This window comes from Mirounga angustirostris, unplaced genomic scaffold, assembly GCF_029215605.1.
Source record: "Mirounga angustirostris isolate CCGP_5_RB_7025 unplaced genomic scaffold, mMirAng1.0.hap1 SCAF_7, whole genome shotgun sequence".
NCBI classification, from domain to species: Eukaryota; Metazoa; Chordata; class Mammalia; order Carnivora; family Phocidae; genus Mirounga; species Mirounga angustirostris.
In genome coordinates this window covers 66978846-67004197 of record NW_026991715.1, presented here as the reverse complement: position 1 = coordinate 67004197, position 25352 = coordinate 66978846, and the positions used below count along the sequence as shown (strand labels likewise).

General features: G+C 38.6%; 1 long non-coding RNA gene across 2 annotated transcripts in view; it reads right to left on the bottom strand.

Annotated features, from left to right (window-relative positions):
- The window catches only part of LOC135365398 (uncharacterized), a 142995-nt gene that overhangs the window by 51287 nt on the left and 66356 nt on the right, over positions 1-25352 (bottom strand). Inside the window, exon 3 of one of the 2 annotated variants that reach the window (XR_010413121.1) lies at positions 24103-24219. The exons of the other annotated variant lie outside the window; for it this stretch is intronic. This is a non-coding gene — a long non-coding RNA (uncharacterized LOC135365398). The remainder of the gene's footprint in view (positions 1-24102; positions 24220-25352) is intronic. 2 annotated transcript variants of the gene reach the window in all.

Sequence of the window (25352 nt, the reverse complement as noted above, 5' to 3'; positions counted from 1 at the left end):
GGGGGTGATAGTAGGGATGAATAGGTAGAGTAAAGAGGATTTTTAGGACAGTGAAACTACTCTGCATGATACTATAACGATGGCTACATGTTTGTGTTTTTTTGTTTGTTTGTTTTTTTGATACATGTATTTGTCCAAACCCACAGAATGTAAAACACCAGGAGTGAATCCTAATGTAAACTATGGACTCTGGGTGATTACGATGTTTCAAAATGTAGGTTTAAACCCGCTGTAACAAATGTATGACTCTGGTGGGGGTTGCCGCTAATGGGAGAGGCTATGCGTGTGTGGGGGCAGGGGTATACATATATATCTATACCGTTCCCTCAATTGTGCTGTGAACCAGAAGTGCTCTAAAAAAACAGTGTTAATAAATTTAAAAAAATGTAAGAGGTCTGTGATTTGGGTCAACATAATAGCGTGTTTGGCAATTATGAGTAAAAATGAACTGGCACCTGGAGATATGGTCTGAGCTATCATTACACACACGGAAGGTAAATTAATAGCATTCTTGCTTTCTTGGTCATGAGCTAACTCGGAAAATATGATAAGGCCTGGATATTCAGCCTTGGCGTAGACATGTTCATCAATAAGGTAATTCCATTTTCCGTGGATTGATCTGAGAGAGCCCAAAGTACCACGTGGGTCATACCACAGTGCATTTGTTTTTCCTCCATTTATTTGATCCAGGCTCAAGATAGATTATTTGCCTGGTTTGGTTTACACCTTTGTTTTCCCCATGAAATTTTTTAAGTATACAAGGTGAGGGACCAGGTCTTATTCAGGTTTGTCAATCACTATTTCCTGAAGCAAAGAACTATTCAAAGTAAAGATAAGAAAATTCACTTGGACTCACACATTCCAGGCCTAAAAGAAGCCAGGTTACCTGACTATTTATAAAAGTGGAATTAATACCACTTCACAAGTTTACAGATAAAAAGATGGCCACAAAGTCTCAATGTGTATAGCATTTGTGGAATTACATGGTTGCAGAAAAATCAATCTCCTGAAACATTCTCTCAGCAGTAACAATGACAACCCTATTCTGTTTCTTTTGCTAATCTTAATGTGAGTTATTGACTGTGTGGAGGTGGGAGGCGAGAAGCAGCTGTTCACATGGGTGGTATACAAGATAATCTTAAAGATTCTCTGGCCCAAATTATTTTCACTCTTTTCTATTTCTTATGCTTGCAAATCCTATATTTTTAATACTAAGAAAGGCCCTGCTTGAATATGGAAAAGAAATTAAAAAGTGGTCTCTTTCCACACTGATAACCACTTGGCCTCTGTGTTCTTGCTACCTCACCACTGCCTATGTTTTTCTCATCAGCGGCACACCCAGGCAGAAAAGAGGGACTCCCTAGGTAACAGAGGCTTTCCTCGGAGTGGGAGGACCTGGGTTTCCTTGCTAAAAACTCCAAACAAACTCTTAAGATCCATTTAACATAATTAAATTCTTGGTGGTGAAGAACTGATCAATGGGGCCGATCCAGGTACAGTGTCCCAGCATAAAGACGCTGTATGTCTTTGGAAGGAGGAACGTAGATAGACATGTTTTCTTCCAGTTTGGAAACTGCAGATATTCTATTTTTCTTTCTTTAAATAACTAATTCTGGCATTTGGGGACAGATGATTTTATCCAAATTTCAATTCATAAAATTTCTCATATGTCTGAGCACTTTCTGCATTTGACCCAAGAAGTACATGCCATAAAAATCAACAGAGTATTTTCTTTAGAATACTAGGAACATACAGAAATCTCAGCAGAGATACTGTTGTACCACATATGTTTTGATAAACAACACTTTTCAAAGCTTTTGTATTTTATTCATCCAAGATTTTAACAAGAAATAAATCTGAAGAGGCTAGTGGCATGAAGGTATCTTCTATGAGGAAAGAGAATATCTATCCCTAGTTTTCAATTATAGAGCGAACACCTAGGCAAACATCAACCATGAAAGGATACGAACAAAGGTTTGGGCAATTAAAATGCTACCAGTTACAGCACAAAAGGTTTGTCTTTTCAATCAGTTGCATTTTAGTTATTTGAGGACAAAATATTCCAATGAACATCTTTCAGTACTATTTTTAGTAGTTCTTTAGAATGTTTTTATGTTTAATTAGAAGTTTGATTTCATATTACCCTGAACACTATTCATTGGGGGTACAGACAGAAGAAAGGGATTAAACATATTAATATAATTAATATCTAATCAATAGCTATTAACTGATATGTAGGAAAATTAAACATATCAGTTGAGCCTATTTATGGCATGAACTAATTTAAAAACCAACAAGCTTTGGGACGTATGCATAAATAAAACAAAAGCATAATGTAGTCTCTTTTTACCATACTTTTAGCAAATGTAGCAAATGAGCATAGAAATATAAAAAATACATAAGCCAGGGATTAATTAGTCACTTTACAAAAAAAAAAGGCTTTTATTTTAAGAAAGTATTTTTACAGGAAGTATTTCTGTAAGTATTAATATATAACTCTTTTTATAATTATTTTATACATTACTACCTTTAAAGGATGCTAGTAGTTGCCCACCATGAGATATTCTTGTGTTGAGCCGGGGACAACTTACAAAAAAATTCTTGAATGATACTCAGAAATATTTTAATCCTCATGTGTCAATTTCTTTCAGTGGGAGTGATGATACAAAAAAAAAGACAACTGTCAAAAGTACCATTTTTTAAAATATGTCACATAAATCATTAATATGAGTTGATTTTATGATGAAAGACTGCAGGTCAATTTTAAATATAAGAAAACAAGTCACATGGCCAAGTACTAAATAATGGACATGAAACTTGTCACTAACATTCTTTTTTATTTTAAATTCCTTTTCTGTACTTTTTGCTACCCTTATACCTACTTTTTCCTGTCTCCACTATGCCTGTCTCTCTGCCCTCTACCTTGTTTCTTCTGCTTTCCTTCCTTGCTATCTAAACCCTATGTCTACAGTGATACCCAGTGACATTTCCAACACTGCTTGGTTCTCTGTTAGCATATATTATTATATTTAGATATTAGTAAATTAGTATATATGAGTATATTAGAGCATAGCAATATGGACTATGGAGCTGCTAGGTTATCCAACTCACTGGGCACATCAAAGGCTTATTACCTATGAAACAAGCAGCTATATCCACATTTTAACGTCTTTGATCTAAAGGAAATCTGATTTGTATTTATTTGATCTAAAGGAAATTTCTCAGAGTTTGACTTTATTTTCAGAGGATCAATCTGAACATTGACTTCAAACTCTGAAAAATAAGCCCTTCCAATATTCCTTAGCTAGACAGATGAATAATTAGTAATCAATAGGTAAGGTGGATAAAGCAGTCAGTTCTCATGACTTCTAGTTACGTTTATCTACGACACACCTGAGAATTTGATTTGGTAAATACACAAAGAAAAACAAGGGGAATAGTGTTTAATGTAGAAAAGGACTCAAAATAAAGGAAAAATGCAATGTTCTAGAGTAAACAAATCTTAAAATAGTGCCTTTTCCTGTCCACAACATAAGCTGTGTCACAACTGAGCAGGCATAGTCATTGTTGATTTTTCCCTGTCTGCTGTGTTACAATCTATGTTGATTGCAGTCCAAGAATAGGGCATGTATGAGCAAGATTGGTGAGTGACAGCGGTCAAATAATACAACTGTCATAGATTTGCAGATGTAGGTTTCCGGATTCCAGGGGTGCCGGCCACTTGTGATGCTACCGTACAACTAGCATCATCACATGTTTATATTGAGGCCATTTATCTCAAAGACTTTGGCAGCACAGCTAATGCCATAATCGCCCAGATGGTACATGAATCAGGTATTTGAATGGTTATTTACTTAGCCACTTTCGGATTTGTTTGAAATGGATTTTTAAAAAGTAGAACATTAATAATGAAAGTTATATCAATTACTTATAGATTAATAGAACCAAATATGGAGGTAAAACAATAAATGAGGTTAATTTTTTGTTAATCTCTGAGTGAGGACATACAGAAAATACCATATAGTTGTATTTTCTCATACTTTAACCAATTAAACATATCGATGTTTTTGACTCTTCCCAAAGCTCTGAGTATTGATTGCCTCACATCCCAAGGTGTCAGTTTCTTGCTTACCCTGTTATCTCTTCTCCTTGGTCAAGTTTACACTACCTCAACTGAGTTACAAATGTCTATTTATATAAAAAGACTGTGGATAACCTCACACTGTTCATTCTCTGCCCTACCGTTGCTGTAATTTTCCTGTGTGTTTTCTATTCATTTATTAATCCAGAACACTAGAAAGATAGAAGAGGTATCTGTAGATTTACTTGTATTTTGAGGAAACATTATTTGTACAGGTGATTTCCAAGTCTAACCACACTACTAGAACTCTACAGTTCTTTCCCTTAAAAGACTCCAAGAGAAGGGAATGCAGTCCAGTTACTTCTATTTACTTATGTGTAATCTGACCAGTTTAAGTGATCAAAATCATACAACTTGTGAGAAACACAAGTAAACCAAAGCCGCAGGCTTCTAGTTCCAGTTCAGTGCCTTGCCCCTTGTCCACTGTCACCTATTTGCTCAAATATATATGACATTCACTGCACTTAGAGTATAGATATGGATGCTACTACAGGAGTTTTCAAACGACACCAAATTCACACCTAATTGTTTTTCGTATCATAAACAGCAATAGCAATTGAGCTTATAGATAAAGGAGCACTTCACGATATTTTCTTACAACTCTTTTTTTTTAAGCAGGGGAAGATTTTATTAGATGATCTCTATTGTCCCTTCCAGTTTTAATATCCTTGGAAGTCATGAATCATCCTGGAACACATTGGTATGCAGCAAATGGCAAGAGGCATGCCTTTGTAAATTTAAAATGTTGTGATAGTGCACATTTACGGCTGAAAACATAGAATAAGAATAACCATCACAGTTGAAATTATTCTCCCTTTAATGTTGCTCTGTCTCATACTATCCTGACCCCGCTATTTTCCCATTTCATTCCCCATCAATCCACATAACGTGCTCTGTCCATAAATGCAGTGTGGTGGCATCAAAAGAGAACGGGCTTTGGCATATGATAGAAATAGTATTTGAATCCAGGCTGTGTGACTTCGAACTACATACTTAATCTTTTTCTGAGTCTCAGTTTCTTCCACTTAGATTACACGAACATAAGTCTGTGGAGGTGGTTATGAGGATCAGTGATCATAAGTGGCTATGTTGCGATACAATACTGATAATAGTCAGATTCTTCTTATTTTTCTAAAACAAGTATTATGCAGATTTAAAGGGTGGGGGGAGAAGGAGGAGGCAGAGAACCCAGTATGTCCCTTCAAACATTTTATTGTAAAACTCACTTTCCTCTTTGCTCTTATAATACTCTGCTCTGCTCAAATGCAAGAGACAAATATAGGTCACTGTTATTTTACAAAAATTCATTTAAAGCACAGTTTTACTTTGGTTGACTCCAACATTAATGCTTATAGTCTCAATTACAATGGTGTCTGCCCAACTAGCTGAAATACCGTAAGGCACATTTCTTATCTTGCTCTATGTTGCTTATACCTTATATCATAAATGAGTTCTCATTGGTTTCAGGTGAAAGTATGATGGGACAAAATGCTGGATTTAGTTAATGATGTTTAATGGTGGTTAGTTAAAATGAGGGCCTAATATCAATATATACCAAGTAGATAGAAGAAAAGAAATTGAAGAGAAAATAAAATATGAAAGAAAAATTAATCTAAGCCCATGAGCAGTATGCTTGATATTCCTGAATCGAAAGCAGGTGGAATGAAGGAAAGGACTATAAAAATTGTGAAAGATGTGGGAATAAAAGGTTTCCTAGGAAAAAACATATTAGCTTGTCTTTCATGGCTCCTCTTTTCTAAGATTAAAGTGATTGCACTGAATGCATTTTTAAAAATTGTTTTTGAATGCATTTCTTAAAAAATTATTTTACTAGCAATCAAAGTAATTTATGTTCACTGTAAAAATTTTGGGATATATGGCAAAAAAAGGGGAGAAAACTAAAGTTTTCCCCCAAGATAACCACTGTTAACTTCTGGTATCTTTTCATCTGTTCTTTTTTTTATGCATAATCCATATATAATCTTATTTCTTACAAAATGTGGATGTTAGTATGCAAACAGCTTAAAATAATTCTGGTATGGTTTTTATATATGTAAAAAGGAGAAAGACTGTATAATGAATACCCATGTGCCATTGACAATTATCAAGATGTGGCCATCTTGCTTTATGTCTACCTTCTGCTATTCCTGCAGTCTTGAATTATTTTAAAGCAAATCCATTTAATAAATAAACACTTCAATATTTATCTCTAAAAGATAAGAACTCTTGCACAAAACAAAACACAATATCAATCATTAACAAATTAACAATAATTTCTTCATATCTTCAAAGAGCCACGTTATTATTGCTTTTTAATCTGGCTTCTCTTTGACAATATCATGGTCATCCTTTATTCACAATATAAGTCTATTGCATAGAAATGGTGAACTAATTTGTATTGATAAATAAGTATATGAGTGCCTATTTTCCTGTATTTCACCCAAATTGGATCTTACCATTCTTTTCTTTTTGAAGATTTTACTTATTTATTTATTTTATAGAGTGTGGCCAGCTGGGGGAGGGGCAGAGGGGGAAGAGCAGAGGGGGAGGGAAAGTGAGAGAGAATCTCAAGCAGACTCCATCCTGGGTGCAGAGCCTGAGGCAGGGCTGGGTCTCACGACCCTGAGATCATGACCTGAGCGGAAACCAAGAGTCAGATGCTTAACTGACTGAGCCACCCAGGTGCCAGAGATCTTACCATTCTTTTAATCATTGTCAATTTATTAGATTAAAACCATAAGCATTTTTTTTGAAGATTTTATTTATTTATTTGACAGAGACAGACACAGTGAGAAAGGGAACACAAGCAGGGTGAGTGGGAGAGGGAGAAACAGAGTTACTGCTGAGCAGGGAGCCCGATGCGGGGCTTGATCCCAGGACCCTGGGATCAGGACCTGAGCCGAAGGCAGATGCCCAACGACTGAGCCACCCAGCATTTTGTTCATATGTTTATTATTCACTTATACTTTTATGAATTGCTTATTCATGCTTTTACTTCGTTACTATTGAAGTTTTGCTTTTTTCTTATTGATTTGTAAGAGTTCTTCACAAGCCTGTATATGTTCTCAGATTATTCATACTGGCTAGTATCGCCATAATTTTACCTTATGTTTTCTATTTATTTACTAAACTAGGACACTGGAGAGAAACAATATGCACATGTGTATTATTTATATTGTGGGAAAACACTTATTTTTCCAGATACCTTCCAAGCCTAGTTGCAATGCCCCCTTCCCTGTTTCACAATGGATGTTAACTCTTTGCCATATATATTGCAAATATTGCAAATATCTTCTCATTGTCATTTATTTTTCTCTTTTGTTTACAGTAGTAAAATTTCCTTATCTCAAGATAAACATAAATAGACTAATTTTCTTCCTATATTTTTATCATTTCATTTTCTATTTTAAAACCTTAACTCAGGGGCGCCTGGGTGGCTCAGTCATTAAGCATCTGCCTTCGGCTCAGGTCATGATCCTGGGGTCCTGGGATCGAGTCCCACATCGGGCTCCCTGCTCGGCGGGAAGCCTGCTTCTCCCTCTCCCACTCCCCCTGCTTGTGTTCCTGCTCTCGCTGTCTCTCTCTCTCTGTCAAATAAATAAATAAAATCTTTAAAAAAAAAACAAAAAACCTTAACTCAGTCTCAAATTATTGTAATATGAGGCATGAATTTGTTATAAATTTACCTTCATCCCAAATTGCTAGCTAATTGGTCCACTGCATTTGAGTAGACCATTTTTTTCCCAATGACTCTATATGCCTTCTTTGTCACTTAAGTTACACATTGAATAATTTTAAAATATACACTATATGTTTAAAAAATATATATGTGTGAGATATATATATGTGTGTGTGGCATATATATACATATACACACACACACACATATATACACACACACATACACACACATATATGTATAGTAAAAGCAGGGACCTAAGAAATGGGATGTTTTAACTGAGAGTAGAAAAAAGGCAGTCTACATAGGGTGTAGTGCTTCACTGGCATCTAGGAAATAAGAGGAAACTCTAAATATTTTTATTTTTTTTTCTAAATATTTTTAAAGAACAAACAATGAAAAATTGTGTAAATGAAATAAAATGATACCTGTGAATTGCAAATTTTTCCCATTTTAAGTTTGCTGAGGACTTATCAGACAACAAAGCTAGCTTTTCCCAAGTTTACCTCTGTGTACCACCCATACTATACCTTTTACTTATTTAACATTTATTTAGCCCCACTATGTGCCAGGCATTTTGTTAGGAGCTAGTTATACAAAAAAGAATATGATTTAGTCCATGCCCTTAAGGAGTTCATACTTTCATTGGCTGCACTTTTTTATATTTTGTTGTAATTATCTGTTTATGGGCCTAAATCTCTTCCCAGACTATGACCTTCTGCAGAACAGTGTCCATGGTTTATTCATATTCTAATCCCTAGTGTTTAGAATAATTCCTGCCACATAGTAGCTGCTGATCAATGAATATTTGTTGAATTCCCTGGGAGCAGAATCCCATTATTTCCAGGGTCACTTCTACCCGTACTCATCTGCCAAGAGGTGATAAGCATTTATTGTTGCAAATGAGTGAGTTTTTCTACCATGCTCAGGCTATGCTACACAACTTTCTTTGTCTCCTACAAATCCACCCTCTGTCCTTCTTCACCCGTCCCCTCTCTCTCCTACATCAGGGCTGCCCTGTTTCCATTACATCAGTGGTTTCCAACTCCCCAGCCTTTTCCCTCCGAGGCTTTCTCAGGCCGGGTGTGTTCCTCCACAGAAAAGTCTGTAGTCTTGGGGCACCTGGGTGGCTCAGTCATTAAAGCGTCTGCCTTCGGCTCAGGTCATGGTCCCAGGGTCCTGGGATCGAGCCCCGGATCGGGCTCCCTGCTCCGCGGGAGGCCTGCTTCTCCCTCTCCCGCTCCCCCTGCTTGTGTTCCCTCTCTCGCTGTGTCTCTCTCTGTCAAATAAATAAATAAAATCTTAAAAAAAAAAAAAAAGTCTGTAGTCTTCCCAAACTGGCCTGTTGTGTGATACACTCTTCTCTTCTTTTGGCTTCCAGTGACTTCCTTCCTTCATCCTTCTAAGTCTGTGGTGGTGGCTGACTGGCAGCTAATAGCCCTGGGTTCCTGATAATCTTTTGGGGTTTCAATATATGCCCCATCCACTCCTTTTGGAATAATCTTTTTGTAAATAAAACCTCTTCACATTATACTGTTTTAAGTGTGTCATCTATCTGTTTTTTTTTTTTTCAATATTTTATTATTATTATTATTACTACTACTGCTTTTTCTGGAGAGTATACGCATGTTGGGGCAGGAGGGGAAAGATACGTAGGTTAGAAGTAAGGTTGTGCACGTGCAGGAAAACAGTTTTCTGTTTGAAGGATTCCAATAGTTTGAAAAGTAGTTCCAAAGACTGAAGTATACTCTGGCAGAAGGATCAGAGAAAATAAGAGAGGTAAAACTTGAATACCTCTAAAAATAAATGGGCTCAGAAGGTGCAGTAATCAACTGGTGAGTCACACTGAGCTGTGTTAATTATTTATTTTTTTATTTATCTTATCCCAACATTAACTATGCCTGTCTTGGGACACTCAATGGTTTTTTTGTTTCTTGACGAGTTTCCAAGAAAACCTATGTGCCATTATTTATCTAAAGGTGATAACTGCCCATCCCAAACAAAGAATTCTATTCTACACATATTAGTTGAGTTACAAAAGCCCCATCAAGCTTCATAGGATCATGGTCTAAAACTTTCAGGAGTAATTATTAAAGGTCTCCAAAAGGATATAATTCACTGATCTAACTTTTATTTTCCTTGATTCTTATGGTGCATTGAGTAGTGTTCATTTTCTTCAAAAGCACAGACTCCAAGGGAATAAATTATACCGTTCTTTTGGACACTTGACTCACAATTCTGGTGGATCATTCATTGAGTGCTTGCTACTGTGTTTATCATACATTATAGATAAGGGGAGATGTAGACAAAAATATGCTAGACATTTATACTTATTTCATTTATTCTTTCACTCAACAAGCTTTTATGAGAACTAATTAAATAATAGATGTCATGATAGTTAGGCACTGAGGAATTCTAAATGAATAAGACGTCTCATTTTTCTCAAGGTACTTAAGCGAAGATTGATGGGCTGTGAAAATGAATTTCATTAAAGGTAAAGGCACTTTCCCTTTCTGTTACAAAGATATAGGAAGAACTACTTTACCTTCATTGTGAGCTTTGCAAAGTGGCTGTTGTGGGAGCAGCTCCAAGGACCTCACGGAGATTGTCTCCAAATTGTGCATGGTTCCTGGTGTTTCTGATGGTGATGGACCTGTAAGAATTAACCTCCTCTACATTCTGAGACTCTCCTTTCAGTAGTAATATTTTCATAATGTATCACAGTTGCAAAACTCATCTCTAGTGCTGCAAGTTCAGACAAGATAAACTGCAGGTTTGATTTTTGTTTTGGTCGAAGGAAGATCTATATTACAGAAAGCCCTTAAATGTGCAGAACCGAGGAAGGCATGAGACTTTTCTTTGGTGTAGAAGCTGTTAATGTAACTGCAATAGGTACTTGATGTCACTCACCCCAACATCTTGATATTGAAGTGATTTTTCTATATATTAGATGTATTTATTTGAAGCATTAGTACTATTTCATCATTCCCCACTGAATAAACTTTAGTAGGAAGATGGCATGTGCTGGGAAACTAGTAACTCTCGCTTTTAAGTTACTATTTAATTCATGACTTTGCTATTACTCTTGTCTCCTTGCATTTCCTAATGGCACTCCGTTTCATTAATAATGGAAAGGTCTCTAGTTTTAACACACTTCATTTTTATGCACTGAAGTCCTTTCTGCTGGCATTTGCTGATATTTCTCGCGAGCTGCTTCTATTTCTGATGATACCACTGTGCTTTGAAACCATATTTTTTTTCAGAAAGGATAAAGGGACATTTTTAAAAATTCTGTATTAGGAGGAGTATTTAGTCTTTATGCAGCTTCTGAAAACCAAAGAATAGATTTTAAATAAGTTCCCTTTAGTAGTACATATAGGCTGCTCTAGACAGAAGAGTGCTGGCGGTCTCAGGGAGTTATGTCTTCTGTGTCCTGGCACTGAGAGCTCTGACAAGGCCCTGCAAATGTGCAGTGCTACCCAGGCACGGTTCCTATGTTCTACAAATAAAAAGCGAGTAAATATTAATAAGCAGCAGCCTCGGACTGTAATTGTGAATGAAAGCAAGAAAGTAATACTGATTCTCAGGAGAAAACGTAGTAAGAGCTTTAAGATTTAAAATTCCAATGAACAGTTGTTTGTCCATATTATGAGAAGCAGAAGTATTTCCATTTGCCCTCTTACCTAAGACAGTCCTATTCCTGACATGTTGAGAGCTTAGATTACTTAGAGAATGATCTAAAACACACTTCAAAGAGTCAATGACTTTCTATGAAGACTGTATTATCTTTTCTGTGAAGATCAGGGATGTGTATCAGAAAATAAGATTAATTACGGAAATTTTGTCTTATTTTATTTTATATACTACAAAATCGTTCTCTTATTTAAAATATTGAAGATAGTCCTGAATATACAATAAGCACCCAAGGGAGCTACTTTCTTTCTTCTTAAAGACCCCATAGGAGGGGATTCCCTTTCCTTGCCCTGCGTTATGCTGAAACTGCTACTTGACTCATATAAGGATTCAAGCAAAGTAAAAGGACCACACACATACAAAAATCAGCCTCATTATGTTTTCTATTTTATAAATGTTAGGAGTAAGTAAAATGTCAAGCACTTGTTAAAAAGCTATCCTTGAATTTAGGTGTTTTCAATTGATATTATTAAATATTAGCAATTAAAGCCTAAACGTCCCTCAAAAGCACCAGGCAAATCTTGTTTTTAAGGACAGGGAGACAAAGCTTGTTTTTTTTTTTTTTTTTCAATCTGGTTCTTAAATTAACTTGGCTTCAGAAATCAAACTGTTTTAAATCATTATCAATAATTAACTAAAAAACGATGTTCTACATTTTTGAAGGTACACGTTGTTTTTTTCCAAAGCATTAGCTTTAATTTCAGGAGAGTAGTCTTTAAAGAGAGAAGCCAAATGCATCTTCAAAAAAGCTAGAGATATGATTTCCTCTCTCTCATTAATATGCTCTTGGCACTGAAAAACACATCTTATTTACATAACTTCTTACTAATGGCCTCCACAAAACTCCCATCTAGCCACATTCTTTCCATATGTCTCTGTCAATTCAATGGTTATTTACTATACGAGTCAGTTTTTATTTACAAAGCTAGACTTTTTTTTTAATGCGAGAAATATGTTTATCTCTGAGAATTTATATTTTGGACTGTGCTCTCAATTTTTCTTGCAGGATTGCCTTGCTTTTCCATCTTAAAGAAAAAGCCTTTTAAAAATTGGAAAAATATTATTTTGTGATAAAATGAATAATTAGTAATCTAATGTTCCAGATTTTACTAGCTAGTGGCTATAAAATAGGATCATGCTTTCTTTCAATTCCCCAATGACTGTAGCTTGAGCACCTACCAGCCTACTCACTGGAATTAAGACTTCCTTACTTCTGAGAGTTTTCCTAGGCCCTGCTCAGGACCAGGTGGCCTCCTCATTAAACTGCTGCCCTTGCTGTTCGTCCTGCTCGAGAGACCACTAAACATACAGGCTCAGCTCTCCTGTCCTCCAAGAATGACAGCTGCCACCACTGCCTTTCTGATCCCACACAAGCCTGATGCCTGCTCTCCTCCCTCTGAAATAGGAGACAGACGTCTCCCCAACTCCCCACAGTCCCGGTGAGACCGGGTTAAAATGATAAGTAGACTTTATGAAAGGTTTTGGCATCATGGAAGGAAAGTTGGTAACAAAGATGGTAACTTGCTATTGCTCTACAAGTGGTTAATCTGAGAGCAGACAGGACCTCGGATCTCTTACTGGCCCAGCTTCAGGCAGGCCGACAGCTCGGCAGGAACGTCCCAGCGTATGCATGACCCGGCCCTGTCCACAGTCCGAGGCCTAAAGTGAAGGTGCCGTTAACCCCAGTCTAAGGCCCCAAATCCTCATTTCTGGCATCAGATTGGAACTCATCCAGGATGACTGACGCTGGGAAGATACACTCTCTTCAAGGAAAACTTCCACACCTAGCCACAAAGCTGTGATCTCGCTTCAGGAACTTGTAACACCATAGCTCAAAGAGGTTTTTCTGCCTTCGGTAATGCCTTATTTGAATGCAATCATCCAAGCGGGCCGGGGTTGGCTTTAACCAGTCCAGCTTTTTAGTAGCATGAACTGGAATTAGAATTGGGCCAATAAGACCTCTTCACGTCCTCTCTATCCTTGCTTTACATTTCAAATACTCAGATGAGACAGACAACTCTGCATATATGCAGACATTGATATTTAGAGTATGGCTCAAATCCAGTTTGTCAAAAGAAACATTTTCTAAAGAACACCCATTAAAGCGCTTCTAAAAAATTGCCCAATTTATACCTTTAAATGTTAATTTCCCATTCTGAAACACTGACTTTGGAGTTTTTTCATTGAGTTCGGGGTCTTCCTCCAAACAATGAGTCGGTACTCCTCTGGTTTTCCCTAGGAACAAAGTGACAGGCTTCCTCAAGTACCCCACCCAAGAATGTAGGACTTTTTCATAACTTTGGAGGTAGCATGTTAGGGGTCTTATAGGGACTGTCAACAGCAGAGAGAGCAGTGTGAAGAGGCCACCAAGTTTTTAAAAGTCTCGAGTTTTAGAATCCAGAGTACCCTGTAAAATAACTCCTCTAAAATCCAATGGCTGCCTCAGAACAACAATTTTTTATTTTCAGGAGTCTCCGTTGGGCAAGCCTGGACCCCGGGAGTCTGGGCTCGGAGCTACAGCCTACACATTGGGTTCAGGCCTGCTATAGCTATCTCATTTGGGAGCCTAGGTTAGAGTGGCTAGTGAGGCCTGTTCTTCTCAGGGCAGATCCCCAGAGCTCAAAGGGCCACTCAAGTGCATGAGCACATTCAAGCTTATGCTTGAGTCACGGGTCAAAAAAAGATGTACGGCCAAGCCCAGGGTTAAGGGATGGGGAAGTTCACTTAATCCTCTTGTCCACAAAGTTGTGGTAAGGGTGTGGATGCACAGTTCTACAACAGAGGAACATCAGTTTTGTCCAATAATTCAATCTCCTTTCCTGGACCACCACAGACTTTACCTAGCTACTCTTTCTTTTGTGTCTGGCCTTGCTCCATATCCTCAGTAGTTACAACTGATTTGGTCACCCCTCTGCTTAAGTCAAAAGTTCCATTTTAGGAGAAAATTTAAACTTTTTTAGTAAAAGCAGTAAGTTCATCCTGGTTAGTTGTATGGCATGTTTCATTTCTGTTATTTGTGCTGTCTCTCTCCCTTTCTCTCTCTCTCTCCCCACTGCTGACCTTCTAAAGCTAGGGTTCTCTGTACCTGTTACTTCTCTGAACACCTAAACTTTTTCAAGGCTTGTTGTTTTGTGCATGTTATTTCTTCTTACAGAGATTTATTTTATTTATTCGACAAAAAGGTATTAAATGCCTGTGCTGTGCCAGGTGCCCAGAAAGATAAGAGACACACTGGAGAACAAAATAAAATTTGTCCATCACTCAAAGAGCTTACAGGAGAGGGAGGGAATGCATCCCCCCCACCCCTTCTTTGCCACAGTGAACACGCAGTATTTTTCGGGGGGAGTTTTGATCCTCTACGCCTTCCTCTGTTTTTCCCAGGGGGAGTTAAATTCTTCCTTTTTAATGGTCTCATACTACTTTGCATTAGTGCAGTTAGGTAATATTTTGAAATACAATTAATGCTTTTCTTCTTTCTGTAGTCCCCCTCTTTCCCTCCTCCCTGTTCTTTGCCCAGGACAGTTTTTGGACAAGAAACCCCCCCTCTGCCCACAAAAAACCCCACATGAAGCTATTGTGGACATTTTAATAGGTGACTGCAGGAAAAATAACAAGATACAATGGTGTGCAGTTGGAGGTGGAGAATCCAGCAGAAAGCAGAGAGAACATAGGCCTTGTCTCCCCGATGAAAAGGATTTTGCCGGCCTGGGGAACGGAGGGAGAGAAAGAGATCTGTGGGTCCGGGGCAGAGAGGACGATGTCTGTACTCTTTCTGGGAGTGCCCTGAGCATGACGGTGTCGGTACTAAGAATCACAACAATGACAGCACTGGTAGTAATAGTGGCTATACCTGTTACTGAACACTTACCATGGGCCAGGCATTGCGACTTTACTTCGAGTTAACCTCGTTTTGCCCTCACAACTCTGTGAGGTATGTAACAGGCACACCCTTACTTTACAGGTGGAAATCTGAAGAGTAGGAAATAGAAAACAAAATGTGCCTGAGGTCACGAGATATGGCATGCTCAGGGTGTGCATCTAAGTGATGCCAAAGTTGGCCCTCTTAAACAATTCACGATTCTGCCTCCCTGTTGCGAAGCCACCAAACCAGTTGCCTGAGGAACTTAGGCAGAGAAAGCCAGCTGAAGCCCTGTAAAAATGTCTCGTCTCTTGTGCAGGACACAGAGGTTGGCAAGCAGCCCTGAGCCCAAAGAGTCCTACAGACGGGGCAAACAACGAACAACAACCAGAGGCAGGTGCTCCCTCCTTCCTCCCCTATTCCAACGACCCGGGTAAGAGGATTGGATTGAAAGAACTAGGAATTACCAATGTCAAATTTTCCACTAGCTTGGAAGATGGGGGCTGGTGTAAAAAATAATTAAGCATAGTTATAGAAAATAATAAATATATTTCTTGTACATACAAGTTTGTAAAATGAGATTTATACCCATTACATAGATTATCTCTATTCTCTCTCTCATCACTTTGCATTAGCATTGGAGTGCTTCCTGTAGATTACAAATAATTAGAAGTTAGGAAATTTCTTTGACTTTGTTACGGATACGCAGTAGAGTGCCAGGCTACCATTGGTCGAGGGATCATTGAAATATCCTTAATAAGATATCTCTATTACTCTATTTTTGCCTCCACTAAGTTCTGCTCACTTAAAATGTTGAAGTCTTAATTATGAATATAAAGTTCATTAACACAAATAGCTTAATAGCTTAGACCTCAAATGATCTTGCTCTTATAAGTATATTTCCTTTTTTTTTACCCCTTTCTTTATTCTTTTTTTAAAAAGATTTTATTTATTTATTTGAGATATACATAGAGAGAGAGTGAGAAAGCACAAACAGGAGGAGTGACAGAAGGAGAGGGAGAAGCAGACTTTCCACTGAGCAGGGAGCCTGATGCGGGACTCGATACCAGGACCCTGGGATCATGACCTGAGCCGAAGGCAGACGCTTAACCGACTGAGCCACCCAGGCGCCCTACCCCTTTCTTCATTCTTAAGATAATTCTTTGAGGATATATCAGAGATTGTAACATGAAAATATTTTAGACAAAATGTTCATTACCCACAGTCCGTACTTTCTAAGGGCAAAGGGAACTTACACACTGTAATGAGAGTAGCTGCAGAATTCATCAAGAAAACAGTGTTGATGAAGAGGAAGAGGAAGTGCCTTCTCCGTGGAGGAATGATGCCAGAGAGAAGTGTGACAGATGACTCAGCAGAAGGTCTTACTACTACTGTCAAGGGCCAGAGAGCCGAGTACTGTCACCTGACGGGAAAGCCAGCCAAGGAATCAAGACTGCTCCTAGTACTGAAGCAACTTCCTGTAAATCAGAGCTAACGTTGGTATGTGTGGTGACTAGCTAACCAGTTAGTTGCTGCCCTTCTTAGTCACTTCCTTCCTATTCCTCCACTTCTTTGTGGTCCTGTGAGCTCACCAACTCTACAGTCCCACTGACCTCGAGAGGTTTTTCTTTTTCTCTTGAGTAGATATCAGTGTTTACAGCTTCTATTTGAATTCATGGAGAACGATTATGTCAGCAACACCAAGGTACGTGCATACACTTTCAAGTCTGAACTAAAACTGTAAGGCACTTGAGGAAAAGCCTAGGCTCTTATGCTCATTCCTTCATTCACTCACAGACCATTCGGTCACGACCTATGGTTTACTACATGTTGTACTCTGGTTGCTGGGACTCACACATTCGCTGGGGAGATGGAGATGTGAATAACTTCTATGCGTGATACTTACCATGGGCACCAGAACACAGGCATTCTCCAGATCCAAGAGAGCACAGAAGGGGGAAGGCAGTCCAGAAAATAGAGGAGGATTTCTAGACTTTGAGCTCAATCCTGAAGGATGACGAGCAGTTTGCCAACCGGCTCAGAGAAGAGACGGCACCCAGGAAAAAAGAACAGCATTTTTGAAGGCCCAGCATCATGAAAGTGCACCATGTAATTTCACATGTCAGGGTGGGGTGTGAAAAGAGAAGAGGGGAGTTGAGATAGGGAAGAAAGCAAGGCTGTAATTGGCTTTGTGTGCTGTACTTTACAATTTAGAGATTGTTACAGATTTTACTAATAGAGTTAGTTTTTAACGGCAACTAGTAATTCTGTTGGCCCACTGGGGACTGATGTGAATGTGCTATTCCTCTCCACGGATGGCAACTGTCACTAGTGATAGGGCAGGAACAGCTGAATCCAGCAGGGACAAAACCAAGTAGGGTGCAGAGCTGGCCAGGGTCTACTGCATTGATCAGCACATGATGGGTGCCTGCGAATGTCCTCGACTTACTGGGGATCGGTATGTGCACATGCAATGATATTCGGTTCTATAATTGGTATAAAGAAAAGTGGGCTGGGGCGGAGTATAAATCTTGGAGCTCACTCACGTACTAGAAATTCTTAATTACGCCTCTGCTCACAATTACACACAAAGAGTTGCCCTTCAGGTTCCTGTGGGACATGAGTAATAGCTATAATACGTGAATGTATCTCTGACCCAACCCTTCCTTAGTAAATGGGGGAGTACCTCAGTTCAAGAGGAAAAGAGAAGCATTAGAAGAACTGGTGTGAGAGATAAAATCCTTGAGAAAAAGTCCTTGTTGGTTTTTCTCCAAGGTTTAATCCCCCCCCACCCCCGCCCCCTGTCAAAATTAGTCAGCGGGGCAGAGTGGTTCAGAGCAAACTTTGGAGGTAGATCACTCTAGGCTCTTATTCTGACTCTACCAATTAACAGTTGTGGGACCTGTGGCAAGTCAGGTGACATCTCTTAACCTAATTCCTCAACTGTAAACTGGGCATAATAGGACCTATGTCAAGAATAAGAAGAATCAAACAAGGTAATCTGGAAAGTACTTAGCACAATGCCCGTTGCAGTAATCACAAACTAAATTGGTCTTTGTCAGGGTTTTCCAATAAAGGATCTCTTTGGATCTGAAACATATTGGTCACAGCCTTTTCTTTTAAAGTAAACTTTTCTTGCCTATTCCCAAATGCATTACGTCCTGTTCATGTCACATCATAAACCTCTCTCTCTCCTCTCTCTTCTAATGCTTGCTGTTAGGAGCCACAAGGCCCTATTCCCCTCCCCATCTCCCCCCACCTTTTTCTTAAGTAAACTCTACATCCAGCCTGGGGCTTGAACTCACAGCCTCAAGATCAAGACTTGCATGCTCTACTGATTGAGCTTCGATTCTTCAGTAATTATGTCAGGCAGTATTTTTTGAGCTGTGGAATAACACACTAACAATTAATTTGACTATATTTTTTGTCTGCTTGTAAGAACTTGCTCAGGGCTGAAGAAAATCTGAGATCTTTTCTCACTCTAAGTTGACTCCTTAGTCAAGGAAAACCGGAAAACTAAAAACTGAAAGTCACTAGGTACAGGATAGCAACTCATTTAAATAATCTTTATACGGCCAAATATTATTTCTTACACTAAAAAATTTGACATTAGAGTGACAATATTGGAAATCCTGGGCTAGTTATATCTCAGTGAAGATTATTTGCATTCAAACTTGAAATCAGGAAGGCTTTTCCAAATAACCAAGAAAACGCCACCACCTGCGAGAGATAAGTTTTGCATGATGATAATTTAGCATATAGAAGATGGGATTTTGAATGAAAAGTCTAGGTTAAAAGATCATGCATTCTCTGGCATCATTTTGGTTTCCTATTAACTTACTGTGTTTTAGTTCTCTCATCTAAAATAGCATCAACAAGTCCTTACTTTCCTTTGTTTATAGATCTATTTACCTATCTATGTCTCGCATATGTGAGAACGGTCTGTGTTCCTTGGAGGAAAGCTACTATTTAAATTCAGGGTGTTATTCCTGGAAATGGTAAAAGCCCTGAAGCAGGAATATGCACACTGACCTGCGTGCTGCAGTTGGCAGCCTTCAGGATTCCTGTATGTTTCATTCTCAAGTCATAAAGCTGACAGGTGGGCCCTCAGGTGCACCGGGGAGGTGGAAAGTGTTATGTTATTATTTGGGGATGGCATGGACCATGTCGTACGTAACATGCTGTAGATAAAGACCTAGAAAAGCATCTTAGGTTCTTATTGCCATCCTTGAGGGTCTCGGTGTTATTCATAACAGAACAACCACAGTGTAGCATCTGAGGCATTTTCTATGGCAATGAAAAATAGAAAAGCCAGTACGACGTGTATGTGGACAGAAGGAATAGTAAGAACTGGTAGGGCCTGTTCCACTCTTCCTTCCTGTGAAATCTGATCTATAGTATCTTTTCTATTGTTTTCTGGCACAAATCTAAATTCTTTGTATCGAACAGTGTCTTAATATTCTGGATTTTGGGTGCCTTATAAGCAGTTACGTGGTTTTCATTTTCTCATGACTCAGTTCAGCCAATCTCCCAACCTGTGTAAATATCTTCAGCTTTGTGTTGAAATCTTTGTTTTGCTTTACAAGCCCAATATTATCTTGTAGCAGGTGCAGATTCTGTGTTTTCTGAGTTCTTAACGAACATAAATCCCCAGTGGAGATATTTGTCATTCCTTGCATGCCATTGTTCTGATAATGATGCTTATAAAACACAGAGAGACCCTCTCCTAGATTCCATGGCTAAGCATATGTTTCAAGAAAGGCCAATGATCATCAGGAAATGTGGAAATGCCTACGAGCTTTTATAGATGTATGTGTGTGTCTTTGAGTAAGTTTGCTAGAGATAAAAGCCATTTTATTTATTGCAACCCTTTGCCTTCAATGCAGTTCACACAAAGTGTGTCACACCGTGAAATTGTTATATATGACCTTTTCTTTGCTGCTGGAGTCATTTAGTTGTTAAAACATAATTTAAAATAATTACTGGAAATGGGCATGATCAGAGAAGTGTTCCAGGGCAACTTTGCAAATAAATACAGAACATTTATAAGCATACTTTTTAAACCAGTTTCCTAAACGCTACTTAAGAGGTATCTGGGTGAGGGAAAAACGAAACTGGTATTGTCTAGCATTCATGTAGCGTGCATCATAATTTTCTGGAAGCAAGCATCTGGAAATAACAGAATGGTGCACTGACGTCTCTCTCTCTCTTTCTCTCTCTCTCTCTGTAGTTGACAGAAGGAATGACTGGGGATGGAATCTCTGAGGTCAATGACTGTCATGTTAATAAGGTTACCTTTAGGATACCTTGCAACCTGCGAGATACAGTGACAGATGCTGTCTTTACAACCTTCTCTTGAATATTTAGAAAGTTGCATGCCTGGGGCACCTGGGTGGCTCAGTCGGTAAAGCGGCTGCCTTCGGCTCAAGTCATGATCCCAGGGTCCTGGGATGGAGCCCTGTGTCGGGCTCCCTACTCAGCGGGGAGCCTACTTCTCCCTCTCCCTCTGCTGCTCCCCCTGCTTGTGCTCTTTCTCTGTCAACTAACTAACTCAATAAATAAAATCTTAAAAACAAAGAAAGTTGCATGCCCATCCTAAAATAAATATGATGATATGAGTGATTCAAGAAAGCTTTGTTAGAAGAGTCTTCCTGCCTCTTTGTTTAGGTCAAAGTAAATAAATAATGCTTTTCACAGATACTTTGTTGTGGAATTATTGTCTCTTTCCCCTGACTCACATGTGAATTTAAAATGCAACGTGTAAATTAGAGGGATAAATCTGACAGAAGCTTTTTTCTTCTTCTTTATAATCAGTATAGCATTAATATGGGAGTATTTGCTTTCTCCACAAATAGATTCGGAAAACAACATAACAAAATTAGGACAGCAGCAACAGGAGCTTTTAAAATATGTTTTTAAAAGCAGGACGTGGGGGCGTCTGGGTGGCTCAGTTGTTGGGCATCTGCCTTCGGCTCAGGTCATGATCCCGGGGTCCTGGGATCCAGCCCCGCATCGGGCTCCTTACTCTATGGGAAGCCTGCTTCTCCCTCTCCCACTCCCCCTGCTTATGTTCCCGCTCTTGCTGTGTCTCTCTCTGTCAGATAAATAAATAAAATCTTAAAAAAAAAAAAGAAAAGCAGGACATGAAGGTGTCCTTTAAGACTTCTTAGGCTGCCTGTAAATCAGTATTAGTCGGTGCTCCCGGGGACCCGGATTCTCTAGCTAAAAGTACTACTGACACATCCCAGCATCTGGGGTCTCCTGGGCCCACTGACAGCAGAGCTGAGTCAAGGCTATCAGGTCTTTGCAAATACCACCAGCCGTAAATTTAAACAACAGTTGAATAAAAAATTGTACATTTCATTAACTGGAGAGGTAGATATTTCCGGGCATAGAAACCTGCCATAAAGGAAGAAAATCTAGACATTTCCTCCTTCCGTTAGCTCTATAACCCTCCATCTCAAAAAAAGTGCTACAGATATGTAGTAGATGAAGGGATAGTAGATGAAGGGATAGGAGGAGTTCTGTAATTCTTTTGGTTTTTATGTGTATCACTGGCTTCTCAGGCCAGCTGGCTAAGCAGGGACTATTTCTAGCCTAAAGGAAGCTCTAAGGAAGACCTTGTGATTTAGTTGCTAAGTAAGTATTTCTGCAGATGCTGTTATCTTTAGGTAATGATGTCCTACTTCGCAAATGAAACCCTGCATTTATTTTGGAGGAATAGATCTCAGAAATCTTGAGCTTTCTAATCTGGGATTCTGCTATTAACTACTGGTGTTCCTAAAGACATTGACTCTCATTTGTAAAGCACTGGCCTGGATGGGGGCAAATTTCTCTTTGGCTTTATGACTCCGCTTGTGTTTGAGTGCCCACCAGGACTGAAAATAATCTTGTTTCCCAGTCGGAATGGAAAATAAGCTGCCTGGTCTGGCTGGTGTACGACAGCATTCCCAATTGTGACGAGGAGCAGATGTAGCACCCTGTTCGAATGTAATAGAGAGCTGCTCACTGTACCGTGGATAACGTGGTCCCTTTCCACATGTGCTTCCTGCTTCGGAGAAGTCCTTGCCTGCGAAAGGGTGTAATAAACTCTCTGTTTTGTCACCATTGGTTACAGTACTTTAAATAACTCAGATTAGTTTGGGCTAAGCAGGATTGAAAAATATTATTTTCCTTGCCTGTGGGAGCAAATCATGAAAGATTTATTTTTAATCGCTCACTTGCCCTCTTTGCTGAAACTCAGTTTTGTGTTCTTGTTCTTCTCCTTCTTCTTTCCTTTGGAAATGCTATTTCCACCTGATATTAGAGTGAAATAGTTTGAAGATTGAGTTGTTTAATCCGAACAAATATGACTTCTTTGGCTCTCTTGATTGTTCTGACCCCATCTGTGCAGGAGAATTGACTACCTTGGCTTTCTTGGGCACACTGGGGAGACGTAAGCATGACTTGGGAGTCCAGAGGCATTTTAAAATACTAACTCCATTGTTGGCTGTCCATAGTAAACTGGGAGAATCATTCAACCTCTCTGAGCCTTAGTTTCTTAATATTTCTAAAGCAAATTACACAGAACACAAATAATCTACTATGCTATTTGACCCAGAGTAGGAATATAATATATACTACTTTCTAGTCCCACGCCCTCACCTAGGTCTTTTTGTCGTTATTGTTTGCTGTTGTTGTCATAGTCCAGCAACTGGATAATTGCTGATTTTCATGACTGTGATACAATTTTATGAAGAGATACACTTCTAAGCATCTCAGCATTCTTATCAGATGCTACACTCCCTACCCATCCCCACCTTTGACCCCCACCCCACCATTCTAGCAAAATGTGAAACAAATAGCTACTTTTTTGCATAGTTTTCTTACAAAGGGAGAATGAGGACTACAAAGTAGTTAAATTTGAGGCTACAGACAGGAAATGAACAGGTGGGAGTAAGACCTGAAATTCTTACTTTCCATGGTGCTATGATAAGCATTACTAGATCATGTTCTCTGCTCAGAATGTCTTATCACCTATTTTGTGTAAGTATCCATAGAGATGGTTTGACATATTGTTTTGTTAATTAAAAAAATCTCACAAAATTTTAGGCTGCTATTATTTCTTAGCGTACAGTATGTTGTGCTCCAACACAGAAATTTAAAAAAAGCAACCTTTAAACAGGCCTCCAAATCTATTAAAACCTAACACCTGACGTGAGCCCTTCTCAATCTTAAATTCCAAAGTGAAGTTTCATTTAATGTCATTATCAGCTGCTTTAGCACAATATAGACACATTCTCTGATTAGTGATCATTTTTGGTCTTTACAAATTCTGATTTGTAAAAAAGTGTGCTTCTTTATAATTTTGGATGTAAAGTCATCTGAACAATAACTACAAAAACCCCTCCAGTTAGCTTCCCACTGCTGCATCCATAATATCCCAATTTTCTGACAAATAAACATAAAGTATATGATGAACTTGACCAGCATTTTGATAAACATTGTTGAATATAATGACGTATCTTCACAATTTCTTTCTTTTCTGTTGTTACTAAGCCTCTCCAGTAAATAAATAAACCACATTAGTCAGTATTAAGAAGACATTCTCTCATTCATTAACTGGAATTTGTATATTGAACTTAGGTGATTTAATTTTTGAAAATTGTCTTGCTAAAAGTTTCTTATGTAATGTTCTTCTTATGATATTCCCTCTTAATTTCTTACTTAATGCTATGGAAATAAAAATACCTCTTTAGATCTTTACTCCAGTCCATATCTGTTATGGCTTCAGTTGTGTCCTCTGAAATTCCTATGTTGAAATCCTAACTCAGTACGTCAGAATGTGACTGTGTGTGGAGACAGGATCTACAAGACATAATTAAGGTGAAATTAGACCATGAAAGTAGGCCCTAATAGAATATAACTGGTGCCCTTACAGGAACAGGAGATTAGGTCAGAGACACACACAGAAAAAAAAATATGAAGGCACCAGGAAAAACCTGCCATCTACAAGCTGAAGAGAGAGGCCTCGGAGGAAATCAACCCTGCTGACACCTTGGTCTTGAACTTCTAGCCTCCAAAGTTGTGAGAAATAAATTTCTGGCGTTTAAACCACCCAGTCTGTGGTACTGGGTCTGTGCTTGCGGCAGCCCTAGCAAACTAATACAACATCTTACATTTGGTAATAATGTCTGATGGAGCAAGGATTTCCCATATGAATCTTTTTTTCTGCCAAAGTTCCCCTTAATTCTTTTTTTTTTTTTTATAATACCACCAAAGTGTGACTGACAAACTTTTTGTGCACAAGTATATTAAAAAATTTCTCTTACAAATATTCTGTAATTCAGACTTGAAACAAATCAAATTAACCTTTTCCCTCAGTTGTAATGAGTTGATGAGATCTTACTGAATGACCCATCACTGAGATAATTTTTACAAAATTGGCTTTAGGACAACATCTTCCAAATTCAATCAATTCTTAAGTCTTATTGCCTTTGCTACCTTTCTCATAAAATACAGATTTTTTTTTTACCTCATTTTCCCTTCCAATTCTCATTACCTTGACACAAACACTAATGTCTCTTCTGGCCTCATGCAGTAACTTCCCAAATGTGCTCACCTACAGACTTTCTCTACCTCCAAAATATTTATTACATAGACTCCAGTTATAATTATGACCACAAATTTTTCATGCAAAATGCTTCAATAGTTTCACATTATCTACAGAATAAAATCCAAACTCCCTTCACAAGGCAATAGCACATGCTTCATGAGGTAGGCCCTGCATACTCGGTCTGCTTTGTGTCTATTTCCAACCTCCCAAGCTCAACCCTTGTTTTACTCACTAATACTTATTACCCGCAGCTCCTACAATGTGTTGGGCTTTTTAAAAATGTCCGTATATCTTTGCATATGTTATTTTTACCACCTGTAATGTTTCCCCAATATCCTCCGACCAACTTCTTATCCTCCAAGTTTTAGCTCAAATAATCTCATCT